This window comes from Stegostoma tigrinum, chromosome 14 (genome assembly GCF_030684315.1).
Source record: "Stegostoma tigrinum isolate sSteTig4 chromosome 14, sSteTig4.hap1, whole genome shotgun sequence".
Lineage (NCBI taxonomy): Eukaryota > Metazoa > Chordata > Chondrichthyes > Orectolobiformes > Stegostomatidae > Stegostoma > Stegostoma tigrinum.
The window spans coordinates 61,070,424-61,082,832 of record NC_081367.1 but is presented as its reverse complement, the minus strand read 5'-3'; positions in this window follow the sequence as shown (position 1 = coordinate 61,082,832).

Below are 12,409 nucleotides of genomic sequence, written 5' to 3'. Positions count from 1 at the left end.
GGCCCGAAACGTCAGCTTTTGGGCTCCTCAGGTGCTGCCTGCCCTTCTGTGTTCATCCAGCTCCACACTTTATCTCTTTTAAGTCACATGTACCACTTATTATGTTATGACTTCAAAAAGGTGCTGTGTGAACTGCAGGAGGATTCAGCTGTAAACATAATTTCCAATGTACACTTAAAACAGAAAAAGAAATTCAGAGCTCAGGGGAAATCCATCATCCATGAACTTGGATTGTATGGAAATAGGTCCGCTAAGATTGCGTGAGAAATTCACCAAGATCTAGAGAAGATTGAGCCATTTGGCCTTCTGAGCCTGCTCCACAAATCAGCATATAGGAAACTGATATTCCACTTCTGCTCCTCCTTCACTTACTACCCAAAGTCAATTGAATTTGTCTTGAAAATACCCCACAACAAAGAATTCCAACACTTTAATTAGCTCAGCACAACACAAACATAAAACTTGATGGCTACAAGCTTCTTCCATTGCTGGCATTGTTTGTTTCAATTCTGGGATTCCACTGCTATAAACCTTCCAAAAAAAATCAGACCTGAATTCCTTTTACATAGAATATGGAAATACACAGCACAGGAATGGACCTTTGGCCCACCATGTTGTGCCAAACACAATGCCAAACTAACCCCTTCTGCCTCTTCTTGGTCCATATCCCTCCATTTCTTGCAGACAGTGTCTGTGGAGAGAAAGCAGAGTTAACATTGCTAGTCTGGTGATCCTTTTTCAGAACTGATGGTCGTATTTATGTGGAAGTTCATATTGACAGGTACACAGTGCTTCTATGTTGGTTCTGATCAAACATCACCAGACTTAAAATGTTAACTCTTCTTTCTTCCTGTGGATTCTGCCAGATCTATTAAATTTTACCAGAATTTTTCTGTTTTTGCTTCTGTGATGGGGCTGTTTTAGTTTTCATTCTGGGACACTGGTGCTTATGTTCACAATTTTTCTACAACTGAAACCAAATTCTATCTAAAGTGAAAAAGCAGACAGAGCTTTTCATAAAAGGTAAGAAATGAAAGAAAAACAGAAGTTACTGGAGAAACTCAGCAGGTCTGACAGCATCTGTGCAGAGAAAGCAGAGTTACTGTTTCGAGCCCTGTGACCCTTCTTCATAACTATTCTAAAGACAAATCTGAGGAAGGGTCCCCAGACCCGAAACATTAACTCTGTTTTTTCCTTCACAGACGTTGCCAGACCTGCTGAGCTTCTCTAGCAACTTTGTTTTTATTCCCGATTTATAGCATCTGCAGTTCTTTCAGTTTTTATTTTCTAAAACCAATTATTTGGGATGGAATTTGACCTTATGTGGAAAAAGATGAGTTGATTAGGAAGCATCAGCATGGGTTTCTATAGAGCAAATCATATTTAAGTAATTTGTTGGGATTTTTTTGAAGATGCAACAGAAAGGTTTGATGAGATTAATATTGATGTGGTGCACATGGATTTTCAGAAGGCATTTGATATGGTGGCACACAACAGACTTCAGAGGAAAGTTGCAAATCATGTAAATAAAAGGGACAGTGGCACCATGGATGCAAAATTAGCTTAGCCACAGGAAACAGGGTCATAGTCAATGGATATTTTTCAGGTTGTAGGAGGGTTTGTATAGGAGCTCTCCAGGAATTGAAATTGGGATCTACGATTTACCAAATAGTTATTAATGAACTAGATCTTAGTAGGCAGGGGCAACTTCAATGTTTGAAGATGACACAAAACTTTGAAGAATTTGAATCTGTGAAGACAGTGTAGAAATCCAAGGGGACAATCAACAATTTGGTAGAGTGAGACGATAGGTGGGAGATGAGTTTCAATGCAGAGATGTATTAGGTGATGCATTTGGTTGTAAGAACATTGAAAGACAACATAAAGGTTACAATTCTAAGGGGTGCATAGGAGTAGAGGGACCTGCGTGTGTATGTGCACAGATCATTAGAAGTGGCAGGATAAGTACAGAGCAGAAATTAAAACATACAGTATACTTATCTTTAGTAATAGGGGCAAAGCATATAACAGCAAGGAGATGATGTTGAACGAAAACAAAAGTTTTTGGAAGCTCAGGAGGTCCGGCAGCATCTGTGAAGAAGAAATTAGAGTTAACGCTTTGGGTCCGTTGACCCTTCCTCAGAACTGACCCGAAATGTTAACTCTGATTTTTCCTTCACAGTTGTTGCCAGACCTACTGAGCTTCCAGCAACTTTTGTTTTTCCAAGGTGATGTGGAACTCGTATAAGACACTTTGTAAGTTCTCAGCTGGAATATTGTGTACAGTTTCTGATGCAGCATTTTAGGAAGGATGTGATCACATTTTAGAGTGTGCAAAAAGAGTTTATAAGAATGGTTTCTGGAATGAGGAACTTCAGCTATGAAGATAGATTGAAGGAATTGGGATTTTTCTCCTTGGAGGAATGAAGGCTAAGAGGGTTATTGATTGAGGTTTACAAAATCATGAGTAAGCCGGGTAGAGTAGACAGAGAGTAACTATTTCTGCTTATAAAAGGAATAAGACAAAAGCGCACAGAATTTAAGTGATACGCAAAAGCAAGGGTGAAGTGGGGATTTTTTCCGCCCACTCAGCAAGTAGTCAGGGTATGGAATAAACTGCCTGGAAGTGTGAGGAAGGAAGGTTCAACTTAGACATTCAAGAGGCTATCAGATGATTACTTAGATAAAAATGACGTGCAAGAGTACAAGGAAAATGCAGAAGATTGGAGTAAGGTAATGGTGCATATTTAACAAGCCACTGCAGGACCAGTGAGCATAAAAGCTTTCTTCTGTGCCATAATAATTTTGAGATTGCACAGTGCCCCTCATAACCTCAGGATTCCCAAAAGACAAGTACTTTTGAAGTGTAATATTAGAAATATAGCAGCCAATTTACACATAGCAAGTCCACATCAACATCAATGAGCTAAATGATCTGATGATCTGCTTTAGTTGTTGATCCATGAGACTATGCCAGTTGGACTGTGTTGCCTTCTTTTATTCAAAGCAGGACTCAGATATTTTACACCTACCTGAGAGGACAGGTAGTTTAACACTATCACAAGGGCATCATCTTTAATACCTCCAGAAATGCCTTGCCTCTGTGATAAATAAACTGAACCTAGTGGCTTAATGATAGGTGATGACTCACATGACACTGCTCCATTGAAATCTAAATTGAAACTGTGCCACTATAAAAATGACTGTCAGTAGAATTATGCTGTTTAGACTGCCACCACAGGACTGCTGGGAACAGATTTAAAACTAATACACTTCAAATGAAATGACCTGTTTGGAGAAATCCCCCAAGGAAATAATGGGTATATAGAATTAGGAGGTTTGTTAATACTCATAAAATATGCACCACTCAAAAGTGATACATTAGAAGCTGTACTCTCTCCAGCTTGGCTTTACATTCTCAGCCTCTCATTATAAAGGCTAACATGCTCAAGGGACACCTTTAATTAATATGTAGGATGTTGTCTGGCATTTATTGCTCAATCCATAATTACCATGGAAAGGATTTAGTGGTTTGTTAGGGTATTTCAGTGGACAAATGAGAAACAGCCACAATTGAGAACCTTTGCTTATTTAAATAAAACAAAGAACTGCGAATGTCAAAGGTTGGAAACCAAAACAGAAATTGCTGGAATCCAGTGATAAAGGATCTGAAAGGTTCTGAAGAAGGGTCACTGAACTTGAAATGTTAAATCTGCTTTCTCTCCATAAATGCTGCCTGACCTGATGAGTTTCACCAGTTATTTCTGATTTTGTTTCTGCTTTATCTATTAGCGTAGCTCCAATTATGGAAACCACTATGTTAACGTTGGATGACCATGGTTTTTACTGAACTGTATATCTCTCTGTCACAGTCATGACCATGGGTTTTATTGCAACCAACTTTTCCAGAGCTTTGTTTTTTTGCTTCTGAAACCTGCTGACTGGATGACCCTTCTCCCCATATGTTAATATTAGTTTCTCCTGAGCACTTCCTCAAAGTGGTGTGGTTCAGATGAAAATCTCCAGGAATGAAACATTGGAAGAAATCACAAGCATTCACAGGCCCTTGGGCATTCATGACTCTTCGACCCAATGGATTGTTTCATTCACGCTAGACACAACCAGTGATGACAAATTTCAATTTTGGAAAGAATCAAGAAACTGGGCTTATTCTCTTGAGAATAGAGAAATTTGAGTGGAGATTTTGACAGAAATATCCTAAAATATGTTGTGCTTTTGTAGAAAAAATGAAGAGGAACTGTTTCCACTGCCAAATGGGTCAGTAACTAAAGGAAACAGATTCAAAATAATTGAAATGAACTAGAGGGTAGTTGAAGACTTTCTTTTTAAACACTATGTATTATGGCCTGGAAGAGTCAACAATAATGTTCAAAAGAAAATTGAATAAATATGTCAAAATAATGAACTTCAGACTATGGGGTAAGAACAGATGAGTGGGACTAAATGAATTGCTTTTTCAAAGAGCCACAACAGACATGAGATGCAAGGTTCTATGAAGAATTTATTTTTAAAATGTTTATATTCATTAATGTTGATTACAGTGTAGGGAAACAGGAACATACTTAATATTGTTTAAGTTAATTGACTTTTTGATGAGCCACAACCACCATCTCATTCCGGTTGACTGCAACCTCACAATCTCATTCATCTGAATTTCCACATACTATAGGCAACAATGATATGGAGGTTAGTTTGCTGAGTGCAAAGTCCTGAGAGGAGCTCAAATCCCACCCGAACATTAAATGTAAAATCACCAATCAATTAAATGGAAAAAATATCTGGAATTAAAAAGCTAGTATTTTTAATAGTTATAATTAAATACCAGGTTTTCTTAAAAACCCATTGTAATGAGGTCAGCCAGGCAGATCTTATAGAATACAAAAGTTCCCCGATTGGGGTTGTCAATCTGGTCCAGTCACGGAGCCCTAGCTGACAGATAAGAACAAGCATGTCAGACATTTTGCTCACTCTGAGGGCTGGCTCTGGGGACACCATCCTCTGTAGAGTTATTTTATTCATCTGGTTCCTTAATCTTCATTTGGGAATGAAACAAGCCATCCCTAACCAGTGAGGCCATTGTGACTCCATATCTACAGTAATGTACTTGACTCTTTAACTACTCTATGAAATGGCATAACAAGCTAATCAGATATAGTCAGGAAAGTGGCTGAACACCACCTGCAAGCTTTTGGCAATTATATGCTGGAATTAGAGATAGTAGGAACTGCCGATGCCGGAGAATCTGAGATAACAAGGTGCAGAGCTGGATGAACACAGAGGCCAAGCAGCATCAGAAGAGCAGGAAAGCTGATGTTTTGGGTTGGGATCCTTCTTCAGAAATTTCTTAACAAGGGTCCAGACCCGAAATGTCAGCGTTCCTGCTCCTCTGATGGTGCTCGGCCTGTTGTGTTCATCCAGCTCTACACCTTGTTATCTCATACGCTGGAATTACTTGTGATGCCATATTCCATGAACGATCTAAAAATAAATCAGCTGGATCACAGAGACAATGTACTTCTAGCCCTGGGACTTCAGTCTTTGCAGCTGTCTCCTTCTAGGCCAGAGTTGATTACGACAATGACCCCTTTAAATAGTCACTAAATTCTACATGCCAGCAGACAGTCACTGGATTACAGTCAGGATTAGACCCTTGGGCTGATAACCCATTCTCTCACTCAACAGTTTGGTAAACGGTTAAAAGACTTTAACCATTGCTTCAGCTCTGATCAGCCATTGCAACACAGACCTAGACGTGTCAGCTTTATCAGACTCTCAAGCATTTCTGACATCGCAATTCTTTGCATGATTCTGGTTGGATATTGTGTATCAGATCAAGTGCAGACACAAAACTGAATAACCCACTGTGTAAAATTATCATACATCATCCGTGGGTTTCAAAAAGAAGACAGCTCATGAATCGTTAAGATCTTGGATAGAAGCAGATACATGAGCAGCAGTCATTTGTAAATCAAATATTGCATATAAAAGCATTCAGAATTCGCCTACTTGTTCCACATCTAATTGGAAATTCTTGAAGCTCCTCATCACACTTAAAGTGAAAATGGAGAAGTGCTCAGGGAAGGAAAGCATTCTTGCATTGTTCTCACCAGTCTGTGCAGTGACACAATAAATTTAAAATATTTTTGTTAAACCTATCAACTTGCCATGCTGAGGAAGATTACCACCAATGGTAGCTTGATCAACCACCAGCTGTCAACAAAGCCTCTTAGTAACAAGAGCAGCAGAGATAAAAGTGCTTTATCTTTGCTGTGCCTGTCACATTTAAGGATACACTCTTAGTGGAGGGCCTTGGGATGCCTTACTATGTTAAACATACTAAATGAAAGTTGCTATTGTTGATTAATTGATATGCCAGTCAATTCAAAAATTGATCTGATATTGAGGTGTCATTGAAGTAGAGTCTAGTTTGTCATGCCTCATGTAGAGAAAGAATAATTATGATTTCGCTCAAAAAGTGAACTTCAAGAGACATGAACAGAAGCTTCTACGTTCCTTCAGACTCCATCCATTCAGAAAGAAGGTTCAGCCATGAAATCAGTGTCATGCAGCTCACAATGTGGCCATTTGGTCAGGCCATAGACAGGATACTGGTGAATGCTGGCACCCGCATACATCCAAAAAAATCTTTCAACACACAAGAAAACAAGAACTATGATAATAAGGCATTGAGCCCCTCGAGACAGCTCCACCATTTAACATGACAATAGTGGCACGGTGGCTCAGTGGTTAGCACTGCAGCCTCACAGCGCCAGGGACCCGGGTTCCATTCCCAGCTCGGGTGACTGTGTGAAGTTTGCATATTCTCCCCGTGTCTCTGTGGGTTTCCTCCGGGTGCTCTGGTTTCCTCCCACAGTCCAAAGATGTGCAGATTAGGTGGATTGGCCACGCTAAATTGCCCGCAGTGTTCAGGATGTGTGCATTATAGGGAGATGAGTCCGGGTGGGATGCTTCAGGGGGCAGCGTGGACTGTTTGGGCCAAAGGGCCTGTTTCCACACTGTAGGGAATCTAATCTAAAAAAAAGGTTGATCTCATTTGGCCTGAACTCCCACTTCCTGCTTGTTCCCCACAAACCGATAATCCATAATTTATTAAAAATCAAACTCCTGGGAAAATAGGGAAACATTTGGTCTACAACTACACATTGCAAATAACAATCAAGGACTTCTAAGCAAGGGTACAGGAAAAAGAGAAAGAAAATGTATTTCATTCACAAAACAGTTTTATAACTGTTACTAAATGCCTTTCTTAATTTTGTGCAACAATGAACAATTTCTTTTGAAAAAAAACCATAGCATTGAAGGAACATCAACACTTGTGTGCAAAGAAAAACACATTTGATATTTTATTGCAACCTGGCCCAGTATCATATTTTGTCCTATAATATGAACCTTCATAGTCCTCATTGCTTACTTCTGATGAAAACTATCCTCTCTGTATAAGAGAGAACAAATGAATCATTTGGAACTCTGCACAAGGGTGCCTTGTGGTCAACTGTAGGAGTTGATTCACAAGCACAAATGGAGTGAATGCCCCATCTTATAAAACTCCACTGCTTCTAGGTAACAGGATGTGGTGCAGACAGGATGTGTTCCACCCTTCCTTCAGCAGTGTTAGATTAAATCTGCCTTCACAGTTTGTTAATCTTTGGTACCATATCATAATCTAAAAAATATCAGTATCAGAGGGACAAACAAAATGTACTATCACCAATTATGGCTAACAGGCATATTTACAAAGAAACATCAAGGAAAAGCACTCAAATGTAACAACTCCTCCTTGATCTGGTTCTAGATTGCTCCTTGACACACTATCTTGTCTCTAATCTCAGATATTCTGTTGCTGTTTTCAGACAGGAATGTCATCAGATAAAAGTGCAATGTACGCTTCTAAAAAGAGAAAGATAATATTAACAGACAAAAATGCCAGGCTCTTCCCACTTCCCTGTAAAATCTTTCCCTTTCAGCCATTTACCCACTTCCCTTTATAAAGTTGCTGCTGAGTCTGCTTCCACCACCTCTTCAGGCAGTGCATTCCAAATCCTCATACTTCCCTCATTCACCTCTGATTCTTGGGCTAATTACTGAAAATTATCATTTCCTCTTGACCAATCCTCCTGTCAACTTTCCTCCTTAATTATACGACTAAGGGACTTCATGATTTTCAACATCTGTATCAAACATTTCCTTTAAATGTCTCTGCTATGTGGAGACTAAGCCCAATCTTAAATCACTCAATATAATTAAAGTCCATCATTCCTATCATTATTCAAGTCACCTGAATTAGATAAGAACACTGCAAACAGATCTGACAACTGATGTACAGGGGGTGAACATAATTATTTATTTTGTATTTCCTAGTCTATTTAGATTATGTTATGTAATGTAAGAAATGTTACTCTCGGATATGCTGAATTTATTTGTTATTAATTTCAGCAACAGGGTTCCATGGCATAGGAAGTCTATATTTCCAGGCATAATTTTGACCCACTTTGTGGTACGTCTTTCCCAGTGATTTTCAGCTGGTGCACCTTTTGCTGTGTGGTCAAAGAAGCCTTCCATATACCTGAAGAATGTTCACAAATTTTCACTTACCTAAACTTCATGAATAGGCTTTCAAACCTTTTAAATTCAAAGAAAATGAGGAACCCATAAGAAAGTGGCATTAAAGCAGATCAACCATCATTCTGCTGGGTAGCATAGGTTTAACAGGATGTAAGGTATACTCCTTTTTCCACTGCTGCCTCATGGCGCCAGAGACCCGGGTTCAATTCCACCTTAAGGCAACTGCGTGTGGGGAGTTTTCACATTTTCTCTGTATCTGCTTGGGTGTCTGCTGGTTTCTCCATTTTCCTCCCAGAGCTTAAAGATGTCCAGGCTAGGTGAATTGACCATACTGAATTGTCCATAGTGTTCAGGGATATGTAGATTGGGTGGGTTACAGGCAAAGGGTAGGGGGATGGATCTGGGTGTGATGCTGAGAATCACTGTGGATCTGATGGGCCGAAGGGCCTGTTTCTGCATGGTAGGGATTCTATAATTCAATTCTTGTGTGCTTAAAGTGAATCCACCTGCTGTGAGATGGGCTAGAAGCTGCTGAACAGCTTTGAACAAGCCACTTCCATGCAACAACTGTTCCTGGCTGATTAACCAATTTATTTTATTCTACCCTATGGCAACAACTAATATGATGTCTATTGTGGCTCCTGTCACTGGTAAGGCAGTCTTGGTTCAGGGTAACCCTCTCAATCTAAGCCAAAAGGTGTAGTTCAAACTCCACTCAACACACTAAGAACAGAAGAAATGGAAGTAGGATACATCTTAAACCCTGTTAAATGCGCACTGCCATTCAACAGGATGACAATTGATCTGCCTTCACCCCCCTTTCTCATCAGCTCCTCATTTCCTTTGAATTCCAAAATATCATAAATCTATTTATAAAATCCAACCAAGTGAAAATTTGTGAATAATCTTCAGGTATAAATGGAAGGCTTCTTCAACCACATGCAGCGAAAGGTGCAGCAGCTGAACATCACTGGGAAATAAATTACGCATTTTAGAAAAAGTGTGAAGACCAAACATATAGATTGTAAAGGAACATATTCCTCACAATATTGTCGCTTTATTATCTTGACTGTTAGGCAATATCCGCAAAAAAGTCCTATTTTTAAAAATCCAGATTTGTCTTAACATCACCTACCCCACTCAGAGTGCACTCGGTGCTTCTTTTAATCTTTCAAAATTCATATTTGCCTTATTGAAATAAAGCACCAACCATTCTTGAATGAAGACTCAAGCCACGTGTGTTATAATCTATGGTACAGACAGTTAACATTTAAAAAGAAATTCAAACACCCAGTAATGAATTGAAAGCAGTACGTCACATAAGGTATCACATTTCTAAGATTAACAAGCTTCAGCTTTTTTGTAAATACTGGAAGTATACACAGTAAATCTGGAGGAAAAAATGGTGCTCGAGTTTTAAAGAATAAGAGATGTTCTTACCGCGACAGTTTCCTGATAGGACTTGACAGAGGCAGATGCTGGAATAAATAGATTGTAAAGGAACACAATGGACTTGCAAAGTCTCTCCTTCTAGTCAAGGATGAGGGGTTGATATAAAACAGTCTTCTATTGAAGATGCTGTGAGGAGATTTCATTTTTTTTTCTTCAGAGAGCTACTAATTTGTTGAACACTCTTCTCTAGATTTGGCAATGGTTCCTTCAAATGTTTAAGACTGAGGTAAACAGATTGCTGACTGACAGGAGAATTAAGCAGGAAAGTGGAATAGCTGCAACAATTAGATCATCTATAACAAAAACAAATTGATGGATAATCTCAGATGATCTGGCAGCATCTTTAGAGACAATTCAAAGTTAACATTTCGGGTCCAGTGACACTTCTTCAGAATTGATGGTAGCTCAGCAAAGGATGGTTTTTATACGGAAGATAGGGTGGAGAAAGGGGGAGAGCAAATGACAGGTGGAAGTAGAGCCCAAAGAGAGAAAAACAGTTGAACAGACAAAGGGTCAGCCCAGGGAATGAATAGCTGCTATTAGGGACTATTAGTGGCTGACAATGGATTGTCATTCACTCATACCATGCCAAGGCCTGGTGTGTGGGGGTATGAGGAAGGCTGGAGAGAAACCTAAAATTGTTGAACTTGATATTAAGCCCAGAAGGATACAGGGTTCCCAAGTGGAAAATGAGATGCTATTCTTTCAGAGATAATGGGAACTGCAGATGTTGGAGAATCCAAGATAATAAAATGTGAGGCTGGATGAACACAGCAGGCCAAGCAGCATCTCAGGAGCACAAAAGCTGACATTTCGGGCCTAGACCCTTCATCAGAGAGGGGGATGGGGTGAGGGTTCTGGAATAAATAGGGAGAGAGGGGGAGGCGGACCGAAGATGGAGAGAAAAGAAGATAGGTGGACAGGAGAGTATAGGTGGGGAGGTAGGGAGGGGATAGGTCAGTCCAGGGAAGACGGACAGTTCAAGGAGGTGGGATGAGGTTAGTAGGTAGGAGATGGAGGTGCGGCTTGGGGTGGGAGGAAGTGGATAGGAAATGGAAAAACAGGATGAACTGTTTGAAATTTGAGCCTTTGGCAGACCAGGAAACAACAATTCAGATAAATGTGAGGTGCTGCATTTTGGAAAGGCAAATCAGGGCAGGACTTATACACTTGATGGTGGGGTCCTGGAGAGTGTTGCTGAACAAGGAGACCTTGGGGGGCAGGTTCATAGTTCCTTGATAGTGGAGTCACAGGTAGACGGGATTGTGAAGGAGGCGTTTGGTACACGTCTTTATTGGACAGAGCATTGCGCATTGGATTTGGGAGGTCACTTGGGGCTGTACAGGACATTGGTTCGGCCACTTTTTGGATACTGCTTTCAATTCCGGTCTCCCTGCTACAGGAAAGATCTGTGAGATTTATAGAGTCATTGAGTCATGCAGCACGGAAACAGACCTTTCATTACATGATCCCGAACTAAACTAGTCCCGCCTACGCCCCTCCAAACCCCCCCCCCATCCCTACACCCATCCAAATGTCTCCGAAACGTTGTAACTGAGCCAACATCCACCACCTCCTTGAACTGTCCGTCTTCCATGGACTGACCTATCCCCTCCCTACCTCCCCACCTATACTCTCCTCTCCACCTATCTTCTTTTCTCTCCATCTTCGGTCCGCCTCCCCCTCTTTCCCTATTTATTCCAGAACCCTCACCCCATCCCCCTCTCTGATGAAGGGTCTAGGCCCGAAACGTCAGCTTTTGTGCTCCTGAGATGCTGCTTGGCCTGCTGTGTTCATCCAGCCTCACATTTTATTATCTGCTATTCTTTCAGCTTGCACTGAGCTTCACTGGAACACTGCAGTAAGCCTGAGACAGAAATGTTAGCCAGAGAGCTTGGTGTGAAAAGTTAAAGGGATAATATTTGTTCTGCTGACAATGTAAGAAATTAGGTGCTAAGCTGCACCCTGGGCGCCTCTGTCTCGCAGACAAAATGTGGTAATCTAATTATACACTGCGCTCTGTAAATGTTGAACTAAGACTGAAAAGATGAAGAACTGTCTAGAACAGCAATTGAGACTTGAGGAACTGTCTGGTTGTACACATTGTTTTTGGGCAGCTGACCTTTGCTTCTAATGTTAGGCGATTAAGTCATGTACTATCACTGTTGCTAGGCACATGACTGTGGGAAGCAAAAAATTGTATCTTGCATACATGACTGACTGTGATGCAAAATCCTATATAAAGGGAGGATAATTCCCTTATTGAGGGGGCTTCACTGTGCAATACGCCACGTATAGCATGGGATTTGTAGAGTGATCCTCCACATTTGTAAGCGCTGACTTAAATAAATGC